Source organism: Cygnus atratus, chromosome 4 (genome assembly GCF_013377495.2).
Source record: "Cygnus atratus isolate AKBS03 ecotype Queensland, Australia chromosome 4, CAtr_DNAZoo_HiC_assembly, whole genome shotgun sequence".
Classification (NCBI taxonomy): domain Eukaryota; kingdom Metazoa; phylum Chordata; class Aves; order Anseriformes; family Anatidae; genus Cygnus; species Cygnus atratus.
Genome location: NC_066365.1, coordinates 45,418,591 through 45,444,119, shown reverse-complemented (window position 1 = coordinate 45,444,119; position 25,529 = coordinate 45,418,591). Strand labels below are relative to the sequence as shown.

The window sequence follows — 25,529 nt, the reverse complement described above, 5'->3', positions numbered from 1 at the left end:
CCCTAATGAGAAAATACTTTAAAACACACTTGAGGCCCAGCTGCACCCAGTCAAGCCACCAGAGGAGGGGAACATTCCCCTCCCACTACGTCATCCCCCGATGCTACACCCCTGCCCCTACCCGTGCCAGGGGGAACGCTCCCGTCCGGATGGATGTGGCCCCGGGCCGCAGCCTCTTGCAGCCATGCTGAGCAAGGATCCAGCTCGATACCGCCTTCCACGGTGCTCCGCGGTTCTCCCCGCCCGCCTGGGGTAACGGGAGGGCTCCCAGCGTTACTGACCAGCAGCCAGCTTTCTGCAGCTGCTCCGGCGGGAGGACATCACGGACAGAGTGACACGAGCATCCGGCAGGCAGCTTCTGCCTGAGCAGTCAGGCGTTGGCTCACACTGCGTAGGGAAAGAGTGGAAACACAGGACCGGGTTTGCCAAGATTTGGAGAAGTTCAGTACTGAACTGGCAACAAGACCGCTACTGCTGCTGCCCTGCAGACGGCTGAACCGCATCACAGCGAGGATTAGCGATCTGCCACTGGAAGTGCTGCTGCTGAAACCCTCCAGAGACAATTCCTCCTGAACATCCACCTAAATCCCCCAGAGCGCTGCCACCCCCCTTGGTGCTGGGGCGGGACTGGGATGGAGATGTGCTGGGGCCAAGAGCGTGCCAGCAGAAACAACACCCACTGCCTGGGAGGGCACTGCTGTTTTCTTAACTGCGACCAAAGCAGTAAGTTGTTACAGACCATGAGTTTTTCTTCACTTGGATATACTGCGCATCACAGACCTAGAGGCAAACCAGGGCACGTTTCCAACACTCACCTCTGCTGTTATCCTGTAACACACTGGAGGGCCATGCTTTGCACATGAATGACCTAGCTGAGGCTACTGCAAAGGGCAAGAGCTGGGCACACGTGAAGGAGCATCTTGGCTTAAAAAGGGGCCTCTGAAGAGCACGGGGTGTTCTGTCACCAGCCCCTCCGCACAACTGCCTATTTCACATATGCTCTTCACTCATCGTAAAGCAGAAGCAGCTCTGCGAAGCCCTGCTGCCCTCGGCCAGTTCTTGTCTTTCATTTCACATGCACTGGGAGCATGACTTCGGGAGGATAACAGCACCAAAAAATGAAGATTAATCACCCATGAAAGGTGCAGAGCACAACACAGAACACAGTTCCACATTATTACCTGATCACACCAGCTGGTTAGTCACTTCTGCTCTGCCTCTTAGGTCCAGGGTCTGCTACTTAAAGTATTTGCTTCAAGTTTCCAACATCCCTATGAAAAGATCCTTCCTTATTACTGCAGAGACCATAACTGAGCACTCCAGGATTATTTGTAATGCTTCATGTGACCTCAGAAAGCAACTTTTTTCATTGTGCATGTTTCAGTGGGATTTAAGGCAGGAATGTGCTCAGAGGTGCCAGCAGGGCTACACCCATGTGTAAAGCCAGCAACACCCAGAGACGCTAATCATAAGGATCATACACTACTGTAAATTTGGCTGTCCAGTGGATCCCTTGTGCTTTATGTCATACGTTTAATAATATGAGCACAAACACATCAAAGAAGGAAGTATGAAGTATGAAGGAGGACAGCTAAACCACGTGGGTATTCATAGAAGAATGCTGAGGAGGAATCCTAAAAATACAGAGCACTCCCCAACTGCTTTGTGAATTTCATGTGACAAGAACACATTGGGTCCTCTGTTAAAAGCTCCTAGACGATGTGGGGTTGTCCTGATTTGGATCTGCCCTCTACATGATCCGCAAGTCTCTCATTGTCAGTGAAGTGTAATCTCTATTGGAAGTAAAGCTGGCAACTTGGCCCTTAAAATTACTAAAAGAAATGCACTAGGATGACAGGCATTACAAGAAGTTCCTATGAGAAACCAAACTGGTTTTCTGATTACTCCACAGGATGCAACTGGGCTACACGCATTCTGAGGGTGGGTGAAAAGTCAGTCACAGGCAGGACTAGAACAGCAAACTAAAGGACATAGCAAAAGGGAGAGGAGATTGCAATCACAGAAAATGAGAATTGGGCACAGAAATGATTTCCTGTGAGATACAGATGCAGCATCTGGTTTTACATATTGTAACACAGGAATAAATCTTCCCAAGCTCTTTCCTTCGTTTCCTTCCAACTGCACTGCAGGCCAAATCCAATTCAGCTGATACGTAAGAAATGAGTCTTCCTCTGCAGGTGTGCATGTTTGGGGGTTTTGTATTTGCAACCCAGAGGGATGCCCAAATAACTCGTATGACATACCAAGATCTTCTCATGGAAGCTTCGGTCAGCTGTACCACGTGAAGGGCTCTCAGCTGCACAACTGTTTAACTTGCCCAATTACATTTTTGGCTGCCCTCCTGCCCTGCAGCTTAGACAAACTCTCTCCAGGAGCTAGGTCACAAGAAGGAATTGCCAAAATATGCTACTTCTCAAAGAGCTTATTCCTAGGGGAAACAGGAAGCATGAGAAATGTTATAGCAGGTCTGGAAGAATTTTTTGTTTCTGCTGAAATCTGTTATGACATCTTTTCTTTCTTCCCCTTGTATCTGTTACTTTGAAATGCACAGGTTTATAAACACATATTAGTACACCAATGGCCCTTCAGACATTAACTCATTTTCAGTTTTGATGCTGAGAAAGTATGGTGTTTGTGTAATGCATTTGTCCTCCTGACATAAGCAAACACCAGCTGTTATTTACTTGGTTTTTAAAAAAAGTAAACACAAAATTATTAATTACATAGGGAATTCAGAAAGCTTAGATGTGGATTCAAAACGTATTATGCAGTCACACTAGCTTGAAGTCAGGGAGAGCACAGGAAACCTGATGGATCCTCCAGTATATTCTCAAAAGCAGCAGCTTGATGCTTTACGTATGTGTGCCATGAGTACCTTGTTTGACATAGAGTATGGACTTTGGTACATTAAGTGATTAATCAAATTAGACCATTATAAGCTGAGAAGAGCCCAAATGTTTGTTCTGCCTGAGTCTTCCTCCACACCACAGTGAAACACCGGTGACAGCAGCACCAAGGTTTCAAATCCAGAGAGGAGACGAGAAAATAAGCAGAAGTTCTGAAGAAGAATGTAGTTTTGAGGTTTGATCATGAAAAACAACCCTCTAGGTGAGCCAGAAAAAGCACTAATCTTGCTCTCTCGAATGGAAAGCATAACTCCTCAAATTCTCTGCTGTTAGGGAGCAGCAAAAGCACAGGTTGCTGTCTCCTGCAAGGTTTGTTTCCCAGCAAGTTCTCCTCCAACAGCCCAGTGAGGTGTGCCCATGGGGCAGTACAGCTCCTCTACAAGACCCAACAGTGCAACCCCAGTTATGAATCAGGAGTTACAAACACTGAAATCACCTTGAAACAAACAAGTCATTCTTTTGTGCTTTAAACAACACATTGTTTCTTCACTTGTCTTCTAATTTTTGTGTGTGTTGAAGCTTTCTTCTCAAACTAGGAAGTCTGGAAGGCCACAGCTCCAGTGAATTGGGACAGGCGTCTTGCTCCTGCTGGGGAAGCATCCCGAAACAGGACTGCCATCGGGAGCAGCTCTGGCAGCCAGGTCAGCTCTAGAGGCAAGGGTAGGGCACGTGTGGAGGAGGATTGCGTCTTGCTCTGGACAGAAGGAGTTACAGGAGAAGAGGCATATTGAGCCTCTGCTCTCTTAAAACTTCTGGGTGGGTCTTGTGTTACCTGCCAGACCACAGGCACTTTGCAACAATACCATTTCTGTTGGGCGATCCCAACTTGGAGGGCGATAACCACTGTTCTGCTGAGCCGGTGAAAACGTTTCCTCCAAAGTGCTCTGTCTGCAGGACCTTTCAAGGTCCTCAAGAAAACTGTGACTTACAGCTCACATATAAAACATTAACATCTGTGTTAGATCGCACATCTGGATCCTGGTAGTCGCGATGAATCACAGCACTGGTCCCAGAGGAGACCTGCCCTATGCTGTGTAACTGGGCCTTTGTCAGGAGGCCAGCCACGGCTGCTTTCTCACCATGGCATGGCGTGACAAATGGTTTTTTATATGCCAGGGCTTCCAGGAGAGCACAGCAGCAACGGGCCAAGAATTGGCTGTGTACCACCACTTCCCAGTTCACAGTCAGACACCAGCTGCAACCTGCCAGCTAGGACCAGAAGGGTGTTCCAGAAGCATGGACCCAAGCAGACTGGAAGGCAAAGTTAAATTTCTGTACTTCACACTGATCCAACTTTGAGAAAGGTCCAGGGAAAAAATACGGTAAGAAGGCAGAAATCTCACCTTCGTACACAAAAGTGCTTTTGTTTAGTTTGTAAGCAGACACAGAAGAGTAGTAGTAAATACTCACTCATTTTCCATTTACTTTGTAGCGAAGTCCTAAAATAATAAGGGTCAACTGAGTATTAACTACTCTCTTCAGGGGACCAGATGAAGAGAACAGACATTCCTGTAGCTAATGCCAATAAAATACTTTTGAGAAAGGAGTTGCATAAACATAAACAGATTATTCCTCTAGGCTACAATAAGCGGATAAATATTTTTCTCTCCTTTCCACAGATAGCAAAACAAATGTACCGAGGCAGCAGCGAAACACCTAGGAGACCAGAGAAGGGCAGCTCCAGAACAGAAGTGTAACGCCTGGATTCCCCAGCCTCTGCTCACTCCAGTGCTGCTCCTTACACCGCTGGACTCGAGGTAACAAAGGCCCACCTGCCCTGCCCAGCACAGAGGTGTCCCCACCAGACAAGCCCTGTCCCACAGCAAAGGCAGGGGACAGCTGTTATCTCGTGCCTAACGTGGTTTGCAACGAGAACCCCAAGTTTACAGCCTCAAAGAGCCTCCTTCCTACCTGCGTGGCCATTTCTGCAGCTGCTTGAGCGAGGCGCTCGCTCCGCGCCTCTTCGCAGCTACTCAGCAGCCCCCTGCTTCTTTGGTTGGTCCTGCCTGGGGAGAAGAAGCTGTGAGCGTCCTCCAAAGGGAGGGACTGAAACACGTTCGGAGCGCAGCCCTGTCAGAAAGCATCCAGGCTTGTTGCCAGCATGCAGCCAAGGATGTATTTTGCACACAAGGGAGGTTTGGGGAGAGCCTTGCGGCCCCAGTGGTATTTAGGGGTGCTGTGCCTCGCTGACCTGTGCAGCAGGTTGGCTGCAACCCTCTTGCACCTGGATAGGGATGCAAGGTGCTGCTTTGCTCCCTCCTTGAGGAGAACAAACCTTGACTTTTTATTGTCATCACCCACGAACAAATATGATAGATGTCCTAGTTCAGCATGGTCTTACACCATTTGGATAACCTCTTCCTCTATGACCCTCAAAGTACATTTTTCCAAGGAGATAAAGCACAATTCTGCCTCCCTTTCACCCTGAAACGAGCAATCCTTACTGACTGCCAAGAAGCTGAGGCACCTTGAAGGCCTATGTACATCTGTGTCTGTTACAAGCATGACAGGAACTTGGAGGAACTCAGTAAAATCAAAGCCAGCTCTGTGTTAATGATGCAAAGCAGCATCATTCTCCCTGCCTGACACAGACAAGCATACATAGACACACACAACCCACAGGGACAAGCACCCACAACATCTTGGCTCAAGTATTCTGTACATACCCGTGCCTTACACGCCAACGCTCAGGACATATGACAGGTTAAGAACATTTGGAAGCAGCCAGTGCCACTTCCCGACAGGGAGGTAACCAAGACCTTGCAAACCAGTGGGGCTGCACAGTGAGGGGCAGCCTTCAGACAGCTCTGCACCGCTGTACGATGCATGGGGTCCTGCACGATTAGGTCCTGCAAAAACACTTAAATAATTTCAGCTGGAGCACAAGTACTTCAAAAGCACAAAAGAGTTTCACATTATTGCTACAAATGCAACATTTTCCAAACTGCAGATGTGCGCTCACATTGAGAAGCGTTTCCTTTATTTCGTGTATCCTTTTCTACCCCTTCCCTGGATTTATAGATACACCTGGCAATGCACGACTTCATTTGGTGCTCACATGGCTTTCTTTTTCATGCCCATCCATACAAAATGCATACACGGGCATGGCATTCCAGCCAGACCCACAGCACCTACAAATAATCCAGTGCCCTTCCATGCGCTTCGATGACCTATAGCCAGGTATAACCAGGATTTATAAACGCCAGCATTAGTCGACACCCTCCCATTACACAAACTGGAAGAGCCCCACGCATTCCTGCAGCACAGCGAGTACTGAACACCCCAGACAACAGCGTCACAAGCTGCGGGCATTTGCCAGGGTAGCCTGCAACAAGGCTGCTGCCGCTTCGACAAGAGGCAGTCCAGCTGGAAAAGACAACCCAATTCCTCGCCCGTGGATTCTGAAGAAACTGGACACCCAAAAAGCAAAGTAAAAGTTACTGGTTTTACCCACTGCCATTACCAAGTGAGAGCGAGACTGAAGCTGCTTTCCTGCACTCCAGCCAGACTGCTAGATTGTTATCCATGGCCTCCTATGGAGCCGCTCAGACTTCTCAGACACTTCGTGAATTCCTGACAAGAGTTTCCTTCAGGTTCCTGCAACATTTGACACACCTTCCTGTAGCTGAACAGGCAGCAGGCAGAGAGCATTCTGCCTGTTGTATCAGCTCATGTATTAAAGCAGAAAGAAAACCATCTCACTCAGAGATGAGAGCACTGGCAAACTGGTAAGTAGTTACCTGTGCTTAAAAGGCTTGCTCAGAACCCATACTTTTTTGAACCTTTTAATTCATTTTTGAATGAAGTATGCATTTATTTTACAGAGAAAGGTGACAGACCGGGCTCCCTGGGATTTCAGACAACTGTAAGCAGAACCAGCGTAGCAGCACCAGCTCCCAAAAGGCTTTGTCTGTTCACCAGGCACTTCGTCACCGTACAAGGGGGAGCCCAGCTCAAGCACTGCCCCAGATGCAACACACCTGCTGCTTCAGCAGAAACACTGCCACATGAAAAAGTTGGCTCAGCACGTTTCAAAAACTTAAATCAAATGGATTCGGGATTAAAATTATCAATTGATTTCCCTCATGGCCTTCCTGGGAATTGAACCTGTCTACACAATTAAAGTGCGTAAAGATTTTCTCTGAACCTATAAAAGCCTCTTATTTATAGCCACATCTCACCACACTAAACACCCTGCTCCAATCTATTACAACTTGACGAGATGACAAATACTAAAGCATAAGCTGAATATACTCCACGCATTATGCATTTACAACACAGCAAGACTTTATTTATCAACTTCCATCTGAATTAAGAGCAATCTCCTGAGCTGCTGAATTTGTACGAACCCAGTGACACATTGCTAGCAGGGAATTCATCTATCAGCAACGTGGGTTTTGTTTTGCTGCTTATTAATCTCAGTGTCATTGTTGTTCAGGACTATGCGAAGCCCTCACCAACGTGGCTGTGTGAGCATCGAGGCGTCTTCCTGAGACTCACTAGGGCATTGCTCAAGTAGACCCCAATCCAGGAAACTGTGGAGAGAATTACAAATATAACCCACCCAGATGGCACAATCTTATCAAAGTTTTGCATGTCAATCTGCTCAGTTAATTAAAACCCTCTCCTCTCCACAGTTAATGGCAGGTCTGTGCAGCAGAAATGGCACCAGAACAGATGTTAGTAAATTTGTCAAAGCTGCAGGATGATTGCTCTGACTTCGCTGTCTTTTGAAGGACTACTCTATTTACATTCCCACTGACCTCCCATGTCAAATCTGGTAAATATTACCTCTCCTCTGGCTGCTCTACAAGACAGCCTAAGCCAAGTTTGTTGGTGAAAGTCGTCTGCTTTGAGAAAACACCACATGATTACAGGCAGCCGTTTCTAAGATTTCAGGAGAAAAACCTTCTATGATGAAAAGCATGCCTTGTTTTTAAATAGGCCTTTGTCTACATCGGCTTTCATCTTATCTTTCCAGGATTCCCATGAAAAAACACAGTCACGATTCAGGAGAAGAAAAGAAGTTGGAGACCGCCTCGGCTCAGTCACAGGAAGGCCTATGCCACAGTCCACACCGTGGTGGCATCAAGAGCACACAGGGCAAAACGAAGGCTGCAGGTAGGCTGGAGGCCCCCGCGTACCCCAGAACAGTTACATTACAAAAGCTGTCTCCTTACCACGAACGCAACTAGTTGGTAGCAACGTTTAAGGGTCTGACGCATCCGTTCAAAGCAAAAGTGACCTTATATTCTCTTTATTGAGCAGTTCGTCTTAATTGGTATAAGAAAACGCCACGTTCCAATGGGGTGCTATGTCCTTTTCAAGCTAGGGAAATAACCCTGCCAAGATTACAGTGTGCAGGGCACCACAGCCAGCAGCTCTATCTCAGATGGCTGCTCTGAGCTGCAGGCACACAGGGGTGCCGCAGGATCAGTCCCCAGCAAGGAGCTGCCCAGGTGCTGTGAGGCAGACAGCCTGGGCCAGGCAGGGTGAGCAAATTTTCTTGTTTTTGTGATTCTGTGGAAAAGCCTTTGTAATGTGAGATTCTCCAAGACACTGACTATGCATTGAGAAAGTGGTGTTAACACAGATGTTACCTGCCTCCCATCCCAACAGCTCAGAGTGCTTTTCAAACTCAGTTACTATCACTTGAGTTGATCAGCATGCAAATTAAAGCAATTAGGCAGCAAGTGGCTCACTTGATTTCACTCGAATATTAAAAGAGCCAAAGGAACTGAAAAACCTGGGTCCATGGTAAGTTGATGTGCATGTTGTCAGAGTTGTGCTTTACAGCACTGGGAAAAGTGCAGAAGGAAGAGAAAAAAAAAAAACAACCGAAAGGCTCTCCTGCATCTTTTAACATCCTTGATCATGCAAAAACCATTTGTAAAATTACCATACTTCCTTCTCCTCTCACGCCCACCTTGCAGCATCCCGTCGCCCCTACTTAGCTAGCAGCCAAGCGCACACCTACACAGACCTGCAGGACTAGCAACTCGCTGTCCGCTTGCTCCTCTACTGAAAAGCTTTTTCTGCTGAAAGCTAATACACAAAGGGCTGACAGAAAGAAAACCAATGTGGAATAGGTTCTCCAGCGAATTAGGGGCTGTCTAGTATCCAAGCAAAATGTCACCAGTAGTTATTCATTCCTTATCCATCACTTAATTCCTAGCTAGTTTATGACCAAATTCAACTGTACATGGTTCTTAGGGAAAGCAAGTACCTTACTGCAGAAAAATATAAGGTAGTGTTGAGATGCCTACATCTCCCTAAGACAGCCAGTAAATTATTTCTTCACTTTAAAATATGATTATTGAACACAACTGAATACTTCTTAGAAAATGAAAGCCCTGCACAATCATTTATTACTCACCTAATTGCTATTAGTAGGGGTGTATTTTTTTTGTTAACTGGCACCTCATTCAATCACTTTCTTAACCTCTGCATCCACTGGGAAAAAGATTTCCCATAGCAGTTCTAGGAAGCACAAGTTGATCTTATTTACTTCAAAAGAAAAGCAAGAGGGGACAGAGTAACCTCCCTGGGATGTCTTGTTTCACTTCAGAGGAAGAACAAACATATCCCCACGCTGCTGTTCTTCTCTCAAAGAGTACAGGTCAGATTTCCCCACCCAATTGTTCCTTTTTCATACACTTGCAAGACATCTACAGAACCCTGCCTTTTTTTTTTTTTCCTCAGCAGTGCAGTGATCTGTTCATGGAGTCAGCTCAATGCTGTTGAATTTTCTGTGTAGATTTCTATTTGCCACTCTGAAGAAACCATCATCTAAATCAGCAGCTATTGTGTTATTAAAATCAACCTTTTGGCAAAATTTCCTTTTAATACATTTTAATATCCAGTTTGCTATTTAAAACTTCTCTTTACTTACATTTGCTTCTCTTCAAATTTAGCCAATGAAGCTTAATGAAGGCAATGTGCCCACCCATACCATGGGGTCAGCACAGTTAGGTTATGCTCGCCGGTCATGAGAATTTCATAACTGTAAACCCGTCCACATTTTGAAATGAGCTGTGGAAAATATTTTGACTCAGGCTCACCTTTGAAGAAAAAGGCATGCTTCTAATGCAAGCACAAGACAGTCTGTCTTTGTGTTGATGCTCTCCTTATAAAATAAACAATAAACTCTTCAGAAAAAGATTATTTCTTGCAGATGGGAGAGCAGACTGCTACAAAACAAAAAAAAAAAGTAAAAAAAATTAAAAAACATGCAAGGCAAGGTAGAAGATGGAAAACAGTTAAGGAAGCAACCTCAAATCAGTTAGGACTTATAAAGACGTAGGATTCATTACTTTCACAGATGCCATTTTTGATGGCTTTAATTCTGAGATTCAGCAATTTTACTGGAAAGAATTCATAGCAAGCCGTGGGAACTGCTGGATTTGCAGCAATTAAACATAGGCATGGGAAAAGATGTTATGCTCTGCGGCGACGGGGAGTTCAAGGTATTGTGCTAATCCAAGGCCTGCTAGGATTATGCTCAAAACAAACATTTTTGACTGAGCCTTTAACAATGGAAGATACAGAAGAAAAGAAGTCAGCTTTTTTCCCCCTCTTTGGAGGGGTGTGCACCTCTGGAGTTCAGAGTAGTTGTTTGTTTTTTTTTTTTAAAGACGTGTGTCAACTGCCCATCATCACCCATAAACATACATAGATATATTTTATTTTTTAAATTTCAAGCAACATAAACTTCTGATTTTCATAGGGCATCTCTTGTAACAACGTCTCTTAAGCACCTCCTGAAATCTGAACATTAGCTCTTAATGGATTGAAGCAAAACCAGTAGCAGCTGCTGCTCACCCCACCTACTGCCACTTCTCCCGACAGCTTAACCGCAGCTTACAGCATTCCTTACAGCAATATAAAACACTTTTCTTCTCACATCATCCATTTAATTCCACCTTCATTTTTTCAATTAAGTGAATGAAGATCAAAGCTAAACGTGTGACTAAGCGTGGATCTGCTGGCTGTCTCACGTCTCAGATGCGATGCTCAGATTAGATCTGCTGTCTGAGAGCACAGCAAACTTGAGGTGCCTGCTAATGCGTTGGTATGCCTCTGCTGCCTTCCAAAACACCGTGCCAGGGTAAGTACAGCAGCAGGGCGCAGAGGATAATAACTTTTTTTTTTTTTTTTTTTAAATCAGCTGGCAAAGGGAGCAATGCCGAGCCCTGCAGAGAGCGCACAGGCTGGTTTCAGCCCGTGCTGCCGTACCCACACGGCTGCTGCCGCTCAGGCTGCCTGCTTTCATCCAGCTGCTGAAAACCACCGTGACTCCTCTGATGAATCAGTCCTGGAGCTAGAATTATGGACAACTAGACCAAAACATCAGCAAGCACTGCTACAGGCATTCTGCTACAGTGACTCTGCTCTGCTGAGCAGGCCAATGTAGGGAGCCAACAGCAATCGGCTGAGGCCTCCCAAGAAGTGGAAGGACCAAAATGTGACAGCTCTGATCTCCCCCGTGTACATGCAGTAACCTCTCCTGATGTGCAGACGTCTGATGAGCTGAAATGACAGCAATCTGCTTGCTCTGCAGCTGGTATTCGCAACTCAGGGTTAACGAACCAGCACTGAACCAAAAACACGAATAAGGGTAAGAGCAAAAACATCACATAGAAACGCAGAAAGAAAAATCAAATTAATTGTAGCTGCAATTTTCAAATCAGTAGGTCATGATGGGTAGGAAATTAGATTAATGCGTGCTTGTGTGAAGGTTAAGGAGTGGGACTTCTCTTCCCACACTTGAAGGGGAAGAACAAGAAAATGAAAAGATTTTCCCAGGTCAAGGGTTGTTTACAGTTATTAAGATTAAAGGTCGAGGGCTTATGGGAAAAATGCGTCCCTAAGTGGATGACTTCCCCTTTTTTGGGCCAGTTTTGTATGGGCAGTCATGGCTTCATATATGACACATCAAGAGCAGAAGCAGCTCTGGGAACAGGAACAGACATGCCACATCAGACAGCATGCTGCTGCCTCTGGTCTGGTCCCTGTGTTCAGCATCTTCCGAAAAATACAAAGTTTATCCCGTGTATGTGCAAAACATACTCAGCTTTTTGGTGACTTTCTTTCGGTCCCATGATCCATACTGTCATCACAAGTGCAGGCTGACGTGCTTTGCAGCTACACCGCTGCAGGCAGGTCGTTCTGCGCAGAGATTGCCCAGCTGGAACACCCGCTTGCCCAGCTCCTCGCACACATCAGGGCTGGCAGCCAGCTGCCAGGCTGGGCAGGCAAGATCCTCTTTCCCTGGGAGTGAAACGTGACCGACTCCGTAAGCATAACTATTACCAGCTCCACCTCCTGGACATCTGCAAGGCATTATGCTGCTTCAGAACAGCTTTTGACACTCATGTCCTAATTAAAATGGGATTTTTAGATGCATATACAGACAGAGCATAGTGTACCATATGAACTCCCTCCATCTCAGAGTGCCTGCAGGAAGGCACAAGCCCAGCCTCGCAGAGCGATGGCTGCGGCAGTTGCACCCTGGAACAATTCGTCCATCACGAGCAGACAGTACTCGGGAACCTCTGCGACCTCAAATGAAGTTTCCAAAATACCATGACCAAAACGAGAAGCACTACAGGTCACGAGGGAAATGCCTCTTCTGAACATATTGAATACTAAATACTCACTGTTCCCTGGGATTCCTCGTCATAAAAACTCACACTGTCCTGCTGGTGCTATTAGTAAGCTGTAACATTTCATCTGGTTCTTGTAGTCAAGGGACCAAAATATCCCCTTCTTTTCCCCAAAACACAATCAGGCAGAGGAGCAGTCGTTCTGCATTGCACAGTCCCTCCTCCCAACCTCACGTGTGCAGGCAGCTCTGGCGTTTCTCACAGGGGGCAAAGGGAGAGCACTGGCGGTGGTGTTCCCAGGCAGTGGTGTTACCAGACGTTCACCGTGTTACCACCCCAAAAATGGTTTTCCTCTCAGGCCCAGGGCCAACTGGGGCATCTGGGCACAAAATCTGTACAAAGCACGCATGCCTGCAGCTTTTGCTGATGCACGCCTTTCTGCAGGGAGGGACAGGCATCCTAATGGCTGTTAGGATGCTTCTGCCTGTCTTCAGTCACTGTGGGACTCCACAAGCTCCTGCCATGGGTGATCAGGTACCCACCAACCCCAGCATAAAAACTCAGCTGGAACTCAATGACTTGCTTCCAACAAAAATGTGCTCCTTGTGTGGAATTTCAGGTAAAAAGGCAGGTTCACCTGTGTTTCCCAGCAGTCAAACAACCAAAGGCAAATGTATGCAGTTTGCAGCACCACTAACATTCGCGTTTGGTGCTTTAACTTTGATTTGATTGTCTTCACTTTTGCCCAAGGATGAATGGAAAGGTCCTTGTGGCCCTGGGAACAAGTTCTTCTTACACAAAGGTATTTTTCCATCTCATTAAAATGAGAAATGCATTCCTTAAAAAAAAAAAAAAAAAAAAAAAAGAGAGAAAAAAAGAAAAAAGAAAAAAACAGCCTTCTTAATTCTTCATAAAAGTTGACTGCATATTATGACGATGACTTGGTACATGTTCTCCAGAAGCTCATGGAAAAAATGTTCAACTAATTTCTGTGTCAAACCACAGTAAGTCAGTCTGACAGAAGCCCGAATTTGGAGAGCACTTACGCAGCCTTGGCAGAAATCACCAAAAAAAATATTCCTAGATGCTGTACACAGTAAGTTACTTCACTGTGCAAAGGCTGTCCCCAAAAAGGTGGAGTTCACCCCGGGGGAGAATCGGAAAGCTATCTGTGGGTGGGGAAAACATCTGCTAATCATCAATATCGGCACTTGGAATTCTGCTTAGCGCTCACTAGAAGAACTATTAAAGGGTGCCCAAACCAGACATGTTTTAGCATACATTTCACTTCATAAGAAAACGTAGGATGCAAACTACAAATGGGAGTAAAGCAACAGGCTCCAGGAACGAGCAGGTGTAGAGGAAGACGAGGGCCTGAGCAGAGGAAAGGCAGCAACTGCAGGAAGGAGTGTTGTAAGGCATGCAGTCATCCGAACAGAACACTGGGCATGTGATAATGCTCACCCACTACTCAGCACACTTCCAGCACACCACTGTCCCCTCCAAGACCTATTTTTCTTCTGTTCAGTACAAAATGGAAATGTCCCCCACTAATGAATATTTGCGTTTACTCGCTCACGCTTTACTGGCTCTACAGGCCCAGTGTTAAAGCTCACTCTGCATCAGATTTTGCTCAGAGAAACAGAAAACATTTCACTTGGGGTGCTTGGGAAATTAATCTGAGGCAGACACATGAAGACAGGATGCCCACAGAAGTGCCATCATGAAGCCCGACCAAGCACCGTGAGCACTGCTCGCAGCACCCATACCGAGGGCGCAGGCAGGCAACAGCTTGGCAGCGCCTTGGCTTCTTCTGCTTCTTCAGCATGGAGTGAGAGCTCGTGCTGGTTCTGGGACCTTTCTGGGGAACAAGCTCATTGAATTGCCTCTCTTCATGCCGCCAGTTACAAACCAGACATAATAACCACGCCGCACACCCAGAAAAATGTTAACAGTTTCCAGAATTAATGCCGACGAACCAGACAGTCAGTGCTGCTTCCACGCTGCCCCCACAGTGCTCACAAACGACAGCGCTGGGACATGACAGTCCTGAGCACTGGAGTCTCCAAGCCGTCAGGCAGCCCCAGCTTCCTTCTACGTGGCCATCCTGAAGGGGAGAATGGTCAAAAACCTGGACAACCAAGCAGAAACTACAACCAAAAAGCAAATAGAAGTGCTCTTTAATGTGAAAACAGGGAGTGCAGTTCCATTTAACTTCAGTCGTATCTCCACACAGGCACCAGGAATTCGTTCTCACTGCACACTTTCTGGCAGAAAGCTAGACCATCACACAACACCAAGGGTCTGAGAGTCTCAGGTAGCGTGCTCCTGGGCTGCGTGTAGCAAGAGCTGGAGCAGCACTGACAGCTGTGCTGTGTTCAGTTGCGCGGAAGGCAAGTACTAGGACAAAAGAAAAGCCACCGTTGGTAAAGACAGTCTTGCTACCACCACTCCGGACATGTGAGTAGGCAAAAAGGAGATGAATAGGGAATAAAAATAGGACCCATTTAAGACAGAAGCGATGCCCAGCTTTTAGGGACTATACCAAGGGTTGTGATCTCCTCTCTTGGAGAGGCACACTCTGGGACAGAGCAAATGCCGGCTCCCAGCCAGCATCTCACACAAGTCCCACACCCTGCACACGTTTGTGCACAAGCGCAGACACCTGCACACCTGCCTGGGCCCCCCAGCAACTGGGAACGTGCTGCTGTCTGCAGGAGGACAGGATTGCAACAGCCAAGGAAAACAAAGTGCCTTCTGGTGAGAACAAACTGGGTGTAAAGCTTCCCTGGGCAGCTGCAAGCCCATGGGTGCACGGCTCCTCACCGTCCCTTGCCAAAGTTGATCCATTATTTGGCCGTGCGTAAATCAGCATTTCCCCATCCAAATTTTTCACAAACAACAGATGGACACTATTTTTCTTCATTATTCATCCAGGAAAACCAGACCAGTACTTCTTGGGTTTCCGGGGGCAGTCCCAATGTAGCAGAGGACAGAGAGACGAACAGTTCGCAATTCCTGTCCTCTGCTGAGAGCACCAGTGGAACAAGGATATCAGGCACAATGAGAATACTTACAAAAGTTCTGTCTCTCTTACAAAGAAATGCAGTACACCATTCTTTTTCTAGTTATTACTCTAAAACACATGCATTACTGAAATATTTAATTTTAACTTTCCAGCTTGGCATTTTCATTAAAAAACTTACTAAAAGCAACCCATCAATCTCAGCGAAGGCTTTGGCAATACTGAGCAGACTGGACTAGCTAGTTATAGTAAGTAGCCAAGTCTAATATTTTATCATCTTCTGCGTTCTTGTGCGTAATTTGATGTCTGTGGAAACACACACAAACTCCTGTCTTCATACACTACAGTAAATATAAACCTCTAACACATAAGTGGGAAGAAATAACCCTATCAACGTAGATGGGCAATTTTATCTCACTGCAGCTTCGAAGTTCAAGCTTATGAATAACTAACTGCCATCTCTTCAGATGGTAAATACACAGCTGACACATCAGACCCTTTCTCATAGCTTTAAAAAAAAGCAGCCACCTCTCTGAACAGGGACCAAGAGGATTCTGGCTTTACATGTCTTGCCCAGCTTCCTGACTTCTCTGCTTCCCTGCACAGAACAAGTTGGGCTAATTCAAGTAGCAGAGCCGCAACAATACTGTCTCTCTAGTACTGAGGATTTTTGTGTGATTTGTTTCAGTCACTGATGACTCAAGAATGAAAGAAAATTGTATTTTTAACATATGTTTATTACATTTTTGGAAGGAGAAAGGAAATCACTTTGCACAGGCAGTTTTATAGATAATTCAGTCTCCCATCTTGGCTTGTTCTCTGTTGACTTGGAGATCTCAAGTGAACTACAAATTGCATTACCTCCCAGGTTTTAGGTCCCAGTGCTCCAATTACAAGAGTGGGCTTTTTCTGGCTTTCACAGATTCCTAGCTGCTTCTGGGAAGAAGCACCGGTTCCGTGCTGACCCTCCTCATGCAGATTTCCTGTTGGATTTATTAACTCTTTGCTAGTTGTCGCTACTGCTCCTCCCAGGGTCCACGTGAGTAGGGGCTTCTGCAGGAGCAAGCAGCAGATGGCTTGGTCCAAGGGCAGTCACCCTAAGCTGCGTTAACAGCCTAAGCAATGTTAGGTATGAGGGCATACACTCACCCTATCTTCCCCAACCGATTCGTGGAGGTAGGCAACACTTCTTTCAATTCAGTTTTGGAGGGTTCCCATGTTCCATACATAAATCCATTCATTTTTCTTGACAAGCACTAATCTCTCTCTGTGTGCTGTCACCTACCCAAAATGCATCCAAGTCATTTTCCAAAGAAATGTGATTTACAAGGCTTCCCTCCCAGGGCACACGAACCCAGTCCAGACCAAGCAGCAGTCATGCACGTGCATCTAGATCCCTTCTGGGGCAGAAAGGAAAGGTCTCGCTGCACCCAGAACCTGCGATTACATGAACCAGGGCTGCCCAGTGCTTGTGGGTAACAAGCACCGTGGCTCTAACAGCTGCTTCAGCAGCTCTCCGAACAGAACTTGCACTGCCAATAACACCCTATGAAATAATTTCAAACCGGACCTGTGCCCACCTAAGGACCCCAATGGCCTCACAGGAACATTACTCCAGACGGTTACAGAAATCCAGCCACGAGGCACATGCCTTATCTCTTTTGTGCTGCTTGACTTTAAATCTTTCACTCAGTAAAACTGAGGTATGTGGCACAACAAACTCCTTCAGAACTTTAGTTCTTCAAAAAATGTTTTAATCAATCAACTGAGAAAACCCAGCTGTCATGCAGCCCCTTAAACTGGCATCGTCTATCCTGCGTGAAAGCTTTCTGTTGCTGCGCTGTGACTCTGTCAGTGCAAACCTGGAGACAAAGCCACAGGATGCTTGTTTTGCTCCCGCGCCTGCAACGCCAGTCGCAAACATGGGGGTTTGACTGCACTGGGAAACTGCAGATGTGTCAGTTGTGCATGCAAATGTCCCACAAATCCAACTGGGCTCACAGTCATTATGCATTACAACACTGAAGGAATTAACTTTCCAGCTAGCAACGCAAGTTGAATTCCACTTTTATTTGCTTCCCGAGTTAATGTAAAACCTTCCAACAGCCTCCAAGAATTTCAGCTTTGGGGAAATGCAAGTGGCCATTTGCCACCACAGCTTGCAGATGTGGACTTCCTCTCTCAGAAATCAGAATATCTTTTTGCCAATCTAAACGTCCTTAGGAACATCTCCTATGCTAGAGCACTGCTACTTTCATTTGTCAAGAAACACTGGTCTCAGAAGGACCGAGCTAGCATTTACACAGCGCTGAAGAAAAGTACTTTCTCCCCGCCAGATCTTTATCCTACGTTCTTACCCCAGAAACAAAACACGGTTTCATACCCATCTCCTAGAGAGAAATAACAAGCAGATACAGTTGAAAGCTTTAAAAACAAACAAACAAAAACAGATAATCACCCCAATCACAATTATACTGCGATGAATATATTGGAGGGGGAGGGTTTTTAGCTGCTGTCATACGTTTTGGAGGGATAGCTGCGTAGCAATTACCTAGAAGGCTGAGCCATTTTGTACAGTGCAGGGTGAAGACCTGCCGGCTTGCATGCAGGTGGAGGCTCCCTCTGTGACATGGCTTCTCCGTGGCTGCTGCACCTTTCAGTCCTGTGTTGGTGGCCACAAAGACAATAACTCAGCTGGAGCTTTGCCTGCCTGTTGTTTCTGAAACAAATAGCTCTACGTAAATTCACAGTGAAATAATCCAGTGAAGCATCCGCTGGGTTTCTTTCCTCCTACCTGCTTCCACCAGAGCGTAGGGCAGCAGCAGCTGCACGATGCCCAAGCCCAGCGTGCAGCCGGGAGCAGCCGTTCCTGCAGCTCGTCCCACAACCCAAAACTGCACCCAGAACTTTGACAGCAGCTGCAACACACAGGTACATGCTTTCTGCTTCTCAGTGGGGAAAAATAAAAGCACATTCCATCTGTTTAGGAGACCAGAGGGCTTCCTAACAACTTTCTGGGTGCTAGCCCCTTTCACATTTTGGTGTACGCGTGGTACTTCAGCAGGGAAGCCCAAGACACAAGCAGTAGCTGCTTGGCAGTATGCTTCAGCAACAGCATGGAAGCAATTTAAATGAGTTTCACTTATGATCACACACACTTGGAAAAGTGCCCTGTTCACCCAGCCCCTCCAGAAGTAGCTTCTGAAGACAGCCAGGGCCTGAAGTGTGCTGTCACACCCCACTGTAGCATCACGCCACCCATAAACTACAAATACCCCCGAATCTTCCCCGCTCTTCACACAACAGAGCAGCTGCAGCGTCCTGAACCTGAGGCAGAGTGATTTTGCTGCCTGCCATTCTCACCTACACCTTTGCCTACAGGCTCCCAGTTGCCTCATCGGTAACAAAGTGAATCTGATCACTGCCATCAGTCATCGAGCAGATAGGTTATGTTATCTAGGGCGGACTGGCAGCAGTTTGAGTGCTGTTTGAAGTCATTAAGTCACTACCACTAAATCATCTCGGAAAAAAATAAAAGACTCAAGTCAGAGCAGAAAGCATTTGTACATGAATGCCCCTTTTCTTCTGCTTCCTGACATTAAGGGAACAGTAAGTTCATCTTCAGCCGAGCCTCACGGGACACACTGATGGGATTTCACAGAGCACAGAACTCCAGTGCACTGGCTGCTTACAGGACCTAAACAGCGCTGTTTTTATACTGACTCCCTGAAACATTCCAACTGCTCACATACCGCAGGGAAAACCTGCAATCTCTGTAATTTCTTAAAAATAATCCCAAAAACAGACTGGCATCATGTTTTCAGGTGCAGGCAACGAGGGAAGCTACATTAACTTTAAGGTGGCATTTCAATAACTGACAAACACTTCAGTAAGGTCCAACTACACGAGTTTCCTTATCTTAAAATGAGATGATTTCTATCTAATCCAAAGTCTGTGCTTTAAAGAAAAAAAACATTCCTTTGTCTAGGATAAAAATCTTGCATTATATACGGAACTGTGAAGCATTAGGTATGTCACAGACAGGCAGGAGAGCTTTCCCCAGAGGATTTCTGCGTAGAAGGTAAGGGCAGGTTTGGAAGAGTTCTTACAGTGCGTGGGGTGTCTGATGTTTCCAAAGGCTGTCACGCTGTAGATGGATTTTATTGGTATGACGCAGAAATTCTGGCCTCACAAAGGAGAACGTTTTCTTTTAACCACGTCCACATGTATATCAATATGCAATGCCGAGTACACATGCTTGCATTTGCATACACACATGCCTCTACACAGCAAAAACATGCTCTGTAGATGTTTTCATTATTAAATAGCTTATCGCTGAAACAGGATCTGATCTTTGAAAGAAGTACTCTAAGTCAATTAAAGAGGATCAGTTTCAAGCCAGCAAAAGTCAGATTATAGGTATTGTTCTTATGTAAAGGTCAACACCTTTCAGAGGTAACTCAACCTCACGTGTTTGGTTTTTTTTGTTGTTTTTTTTTGTTGTTGTTTTTTTTTAAACTTTATAACAAGCTATGGGTAAGCTTAGAGTGCACATTACTGTGGGCTTCTTATTCTTTTCATGCAGTGCAGTAACGCAATGAAATCTGCAAAGAACAAAAGACTAACTTTGAATGTTATTGTTTGATTTTACACTTGAGAACATACTCCCAGAGCCGTGGTGTATCTTATTACATATAGGGCATTTGGATGAAATCTGGAACAGACTTCCTGACCACATGCACTTATTCAAGTCCTTGTGATGACTCCCCCAAGCACATTCACACAGGGGAGAGGGGGGTGTTTAAACACGGCTACTACAGCTAAATTCCAGTTGGAGGCTTAGGAATTTTCAACCTAAAATCCCCTTTCCAGTTTCAAGGCATTGCGGTATTTTCCACAACATCCTGTCATCATCAGGCTGCAATCTTGTTTACAGCTGCTGGGAATTTTGCCACCAGTCTCAGGAGTCAGATGTACCACTGCAAAATTCTTATTAACTGGGGTGGTTTGCCAGACAGAGGTCATAAATGTTTCTGGTAGATACAAAAAAAAAAATGAGGAGGAGAAGAGGAGGAGGAAAGGAGGAAAGAAAATAAACTGCATGAAAATATTTAAGTCTTTGGGAACTTTCTTCTTGTAAATGGTTGCTGGAATCAGTGAGCCAGTCACAAGTAAAATCAACCCACATGGACTATTTCCCCTTCACATTAGTGAAACTATCTTTTAGTTATACAGCTCTTATATACCTCTTATGTATACCTAATACATATTGCTCCTTACCTAAGTAAGAGAATGCTGCTCACTAAGAATAGGAACAAGCCTGCCATATACCTTCCCACAAGGTGCAGAAGCACAAAACCGCTTTGCAATAGGACTGATTTATTATAATAGTATAATTTATAAAACACTTTGGTGCGCTGATACAAATGTTGATCCATCTCCACCAAGAAGTTGCTTTTGACAAACACTGCTCTGTTTGGAAGACGTTTCACAGCAGCACAGCCCAACACAGCCGGAGATTGTCAGATGACAAGGAGGCCCAAAACAACTGGTATTCCCCCTCCTCAATCCTCTCTGCTTCTTTTTGACTAGCCATTAGCAATAGGTACTTCTTGATGTCTTCCTGACATCACACATGTGAAATACTAGCTAGCCAAGTATCTCTAACATTCAACCCTAAGCAGTGAATATTCAAACCTTTCCTTCTGGAATGGGCAAAGAAGGAAAATCAGAAGTACTTCTGAAATGGATGGAAGCCATTTGGGGCCAGATTTCCAAGTACTCCCAGTTACACAGAGATTAAGGTCAACCACCACGGCGAGCGCTTGGCATTCAGCAACCTGGAATAACTGCATGTGGGCGCTTCTCTGCTGCCAGAGGAGTGAATCATCCCTCGTCAGCAGAAGCTCCTTTTGCAATGTGTTAATGCAAGGTGGAACACTTCATTCTCTTTTTCTTTTTTCCCCCGAAGCAAGGTATTCAAGGGAGTCTTTTCTGACACAGCTGCACGAGTCAAAGCACGTGGGTAAGAGCCCCGTACTCAAGACTGAAACGCTGTGACCACTGGGTGCAGCACGGCTCTTGTGCTTGCGCCTGTTGCAAAACTCCAAGTCCAGCTTTTTCCCAGCACTAACAGAAAGATGAGGGCAACGAGTTAGAAGCCACGCTTCAGGGGCTGGAACAGCTAGCCCAGAGCTTTTCATCACGCAGAGCAGTGGCAGCGATTCATACACCACCTCCAGAATACAGCAGTGTTCAAGCAGCCCCAGAAAACAGGAGGCCTGCGTGTCATTAGCACAGCGCCACTACACCTGGTTTTGTAGTTACACATTAACACAGACAGCATCTTAGGGCGCAACTGGCTACAAAGGAAATAACTGGAAAGCATTTCATAAAAACTAAATGAGGAGAGAGCAAGCAGCTCATTGAAACTTTAAGTTATCATCACGTTCACACATGAAAGCCTGTTGCTTTCATAAATCAGTGATTTTTATAATGTCTAAGTAAGTTGTAATTTAAATGCAAATTCAAGAAACTGTTTATATATTTACTTTCTCTTCCTAGACTGCTTTTTTTTTTTTTTTTTTTTTAATTCCACACAGATTTAGATGCCTGCCATACGTTTTAGAGTCCTGCCATACACCAGCAGGAAATGTAATTTCCCGGGAAAGGGACTGCCATCTTGGATGACCTCCTTGGATCAAAACTGAATTCCCCGACTTGACAGTCGAGGCCCGGCTCAGTTCCTCCAAGTGCTCATACAGACATCCACAGGACTTGGTGCAATTCGTTGGGAAGTTCACTACGTTGTCGGGGTGGGTTTCAATTGAATTACACTGAGGCCAAACTCTTCTCATTTACAACGAACAAAATGCAGGGTGACTTCAATTTGCGTAGACCACATAAACACGTGTCAAACAAAAGTTTCAACTTTGAAGAGGAGCATCTTTACCCGAGTGATGCCCATTATATCATGTAGGATAGATATGCAGTGCAACTACTAACACCAGAAAATACAGGTGAGGAAGCTAATTATACCTTGTGGCAGAAGCCCACATTCCTTGTGCATGTCAGGCACTGAGTTAAGCTGACTTGACTGCCCTATGTGGGAACAAAAAGAGCAGGAAGGGGTTTGTTTGAAGTCATCTCGAGATCTAACCACTGTTCTGCAGCCCATTCAGAGGTGCTGCTGTGGGAAATGCATAGCAATCCTACCTCCTCTTCACAATGTCACCCTAGTGCATGGTCCAGACACACGGACACCCTGCCCGTTCTCCCAGGATCATTTTATTCCAGACGAGTACTACACTGTGATCGCTGCCATCCATAAGCACTCGCCAGGGGCCGCCAGATTGGGCAGCAGGCACGTTGTACAGGCAGATTTCCAGCCTCCTCTGCACCAGGCTGCCCTAAAAGCCACTCCACAGCCTCCTGTGGCCAGCACAACAGGGGGCTGCAGAGGGCAGCACTGCCGTGCTCTTGGGTTGCATCACCCGGCACGGGATATCACAACGGAAACGGAATATTAACTGCATTAACCTCGCTGTCACACCCACTGTGAAATTCCCTCAATTTCAAGGCCTCCCTGAAAGCCAGCACACAGCATCTGCACCAGCTCTTGGGGACCCCAGCCGGTGCAAAGTGGTGCTCTCAGCTCGGTGCTTGGCACCGCGTCAGGGCAGAGCTCAGCCTGCATACCAGCTCTGTTCGTCTGAGACATCTTTATCTACTGCTCGGTCAGCCACCTCAGCACAAGGAATAAACGGATTTGGAGAAGTTGATCTCTTTATGCTTTTGGATTCATTTTAAGCACAGACAAAGGCCATTAGATGAGCCTGTTTGGCAATGCCTATTAGGAGGGAGTTCTCTGTCACTCCGCAGAAGAAAATATTGCTGGGGAGCATCATGAGAGGTCGGGCACCACCGTTTCTGATGCACAAAAATCCAGCCTGGGATTCAACCTCATTTTGTTTAAGAGCTGCCCAAGATTAGGCACTTCAGTACATAAGTGACAGCAGCCACTCAACTTACCGCGACAGTCCACACGGCGTAGATCTCACCACCTCACACAAAGCAATTCCCACCTTACTAGTAAAGGGAACGTGTATTGTGCTGAGCGACAGGGCTGTGCAAAACCTTGATGCTTTCCTTAGCAGCAAGCTGCGCCCCTGAAGGTGGAAAGGGCAAGATGAAGGGCTAAGTGCAGCAGTTAATCTTTACCTTTCCTCTTCAGAAACAGGTTAAGCACAAGAGACCACCAAGGATGAACTCTGCCTACACCAAGGCTGAAAATGTCCACATCCTTGGGGTAAAGACTTTAGTCAGATGCTGAACCATATGAGCCACCTGTTTTAAAAAATAAAAATACAAAGGAGAAGGATGGTAACCAATTACAGTGATGGTTTTAAGTTAAAATTCACGTACCTCAATAATGTTGCATTTGTCTCAGTTCTGCCTACAGCCCAAGAAATGTAACACACCTCAGACAACACATTACACATGACTGCCCCACTCTCAGACTGTGCAGCCCAGGCGCTTTACCCAGGGCTGACACGGTCTGAGGGGGTGTCACATACCACCCAGCTCTTCTCATTACTGACGTGAATCTCCACAGGACACATTATACGTTTCCACACTGCAATTTAATCTGTTGAGTTATGGTGTCATCAGTCAGACATTATTTAATTACTATGGAATAAAAGCCTTATTAAAACCCTCCCCAGCCTTTGTCAGAGCAAGGCAACTTATGAACACAACTGGATCTTCAGGGCATTTGCAAGGGAGTATTCCCCATCTATTTATTTTAAATAACGTGTTGATATGTAATTGATGCTATCAAAACAGAAAATGAATTAAAAGAGCTGATGCATCAAAAAAAAAAGCTGCAGAGCTAACAGTACTTAATGGTACTCTGAGGACATTAAACCTACGTTATCCCAGCAGTGGTGTTGACATGCTCTGCCAAACCTATTTGAAGTGTGGTTTTATCACAGAGGTACGTAGGAGTCCCACGAGATCAAAAGCACTGTCAAGTGGATAATGAATTTCACATTTTTCTTCTCCCACCATCTGCATGCATGGACAAAGCTGTACCCAAAACACAATAAATCAACATACACACATACACATACTACAGTACCTTCTGTACAAGATCCCACTTCTCAGCCAAACAACGTGGCTTGAAAAGGACTGGCATGTGAAAAGCCTTTGGGGATTCTTTAAATCGGTTTCCTTGCACTGATGTCTAACTCGCCTTTGACAAGTATTTTAAAGGAGAACCCCAAATCTGCATTCAGAGTGAACAGAGGAATTACAGCATTTTACATAAATGCTGGTTCGGTATCAGAAAAGAAATCTACGATGATTAACATGGAACCACAATAAGTGGATCTGCACTCATTTGTGCAAAACATGGATCCGTAACAAGTGCCACTTGGCACACGCAGAAAGAACAAACCTCTGGGGAATGCCACGCTCGTCCCTCATCCCGGCTCCTGCTGCTGTGACAACTTCCCCAGGCAGCACCCTGGCCTCTCTGACCACCCGTGCTGCTTTCCTCTCACTCAGAAGAATTGCTGCTGAATGCTACCACCATGCCTGGGGCACGGCTTTCTGTACTCCCACTTCATTTTTAATTAAAGTAGAACTATAAAAGGCACACTTGAATGCCTGCTTTTGTTCATGAGGTAGCACAAACATAAAAAAGAGATGTTTGCAGCTCAGCCATCATAGGAAACACACTGCATCGGTCGGTAATCCCTTTCTCATATCACGGTGTAGATGAACATCTGGGTTCTTTATTATTCAAGCTGCACTCACTCTGTATAATACCTCACAGTTACAAAACACAAGAAAATTATGCATATATTTCCAGGAAAGCAAAAGTAAACCTACCTGAAGTGTGCCAAAATATCTACCTATTCCCCTCCCCTTCCCTTCTGTGGCAAGCTCAGCAGTGGAAGAGGGGGAGGC

At 45.8% G+C, this 25,529-nt stretch overlaps 1 protein-coding gene across 6 annotated transcripts in view; it reads right to left on the bottom strand.

Annotated features, from left to right (window-relative positions):
* ARHGAP24 (Rho GTPase activating protein 24) overlaps positions 1–25,529 on the bottom strand; it is a 181,239-nt gene that overhangs the window by 86,974 nt on the left and 68,736 nt on the right. Inside the window, exon 1 of one of the 6 annotated variants that reach the window (XM_035547700.2) lies at positions 122–371. The exons of the other annotated variants lie outside the window; for them this stretch is intronic. The gene's annotated coding sequence lies outside the window, so the exon portion shown is untranslated. Of the gene's footprint in view, positions 1–121; positions 372–25,529 lie in introns of those variants that run through there. 6 annotated transcript variants of the gene reach the window in all.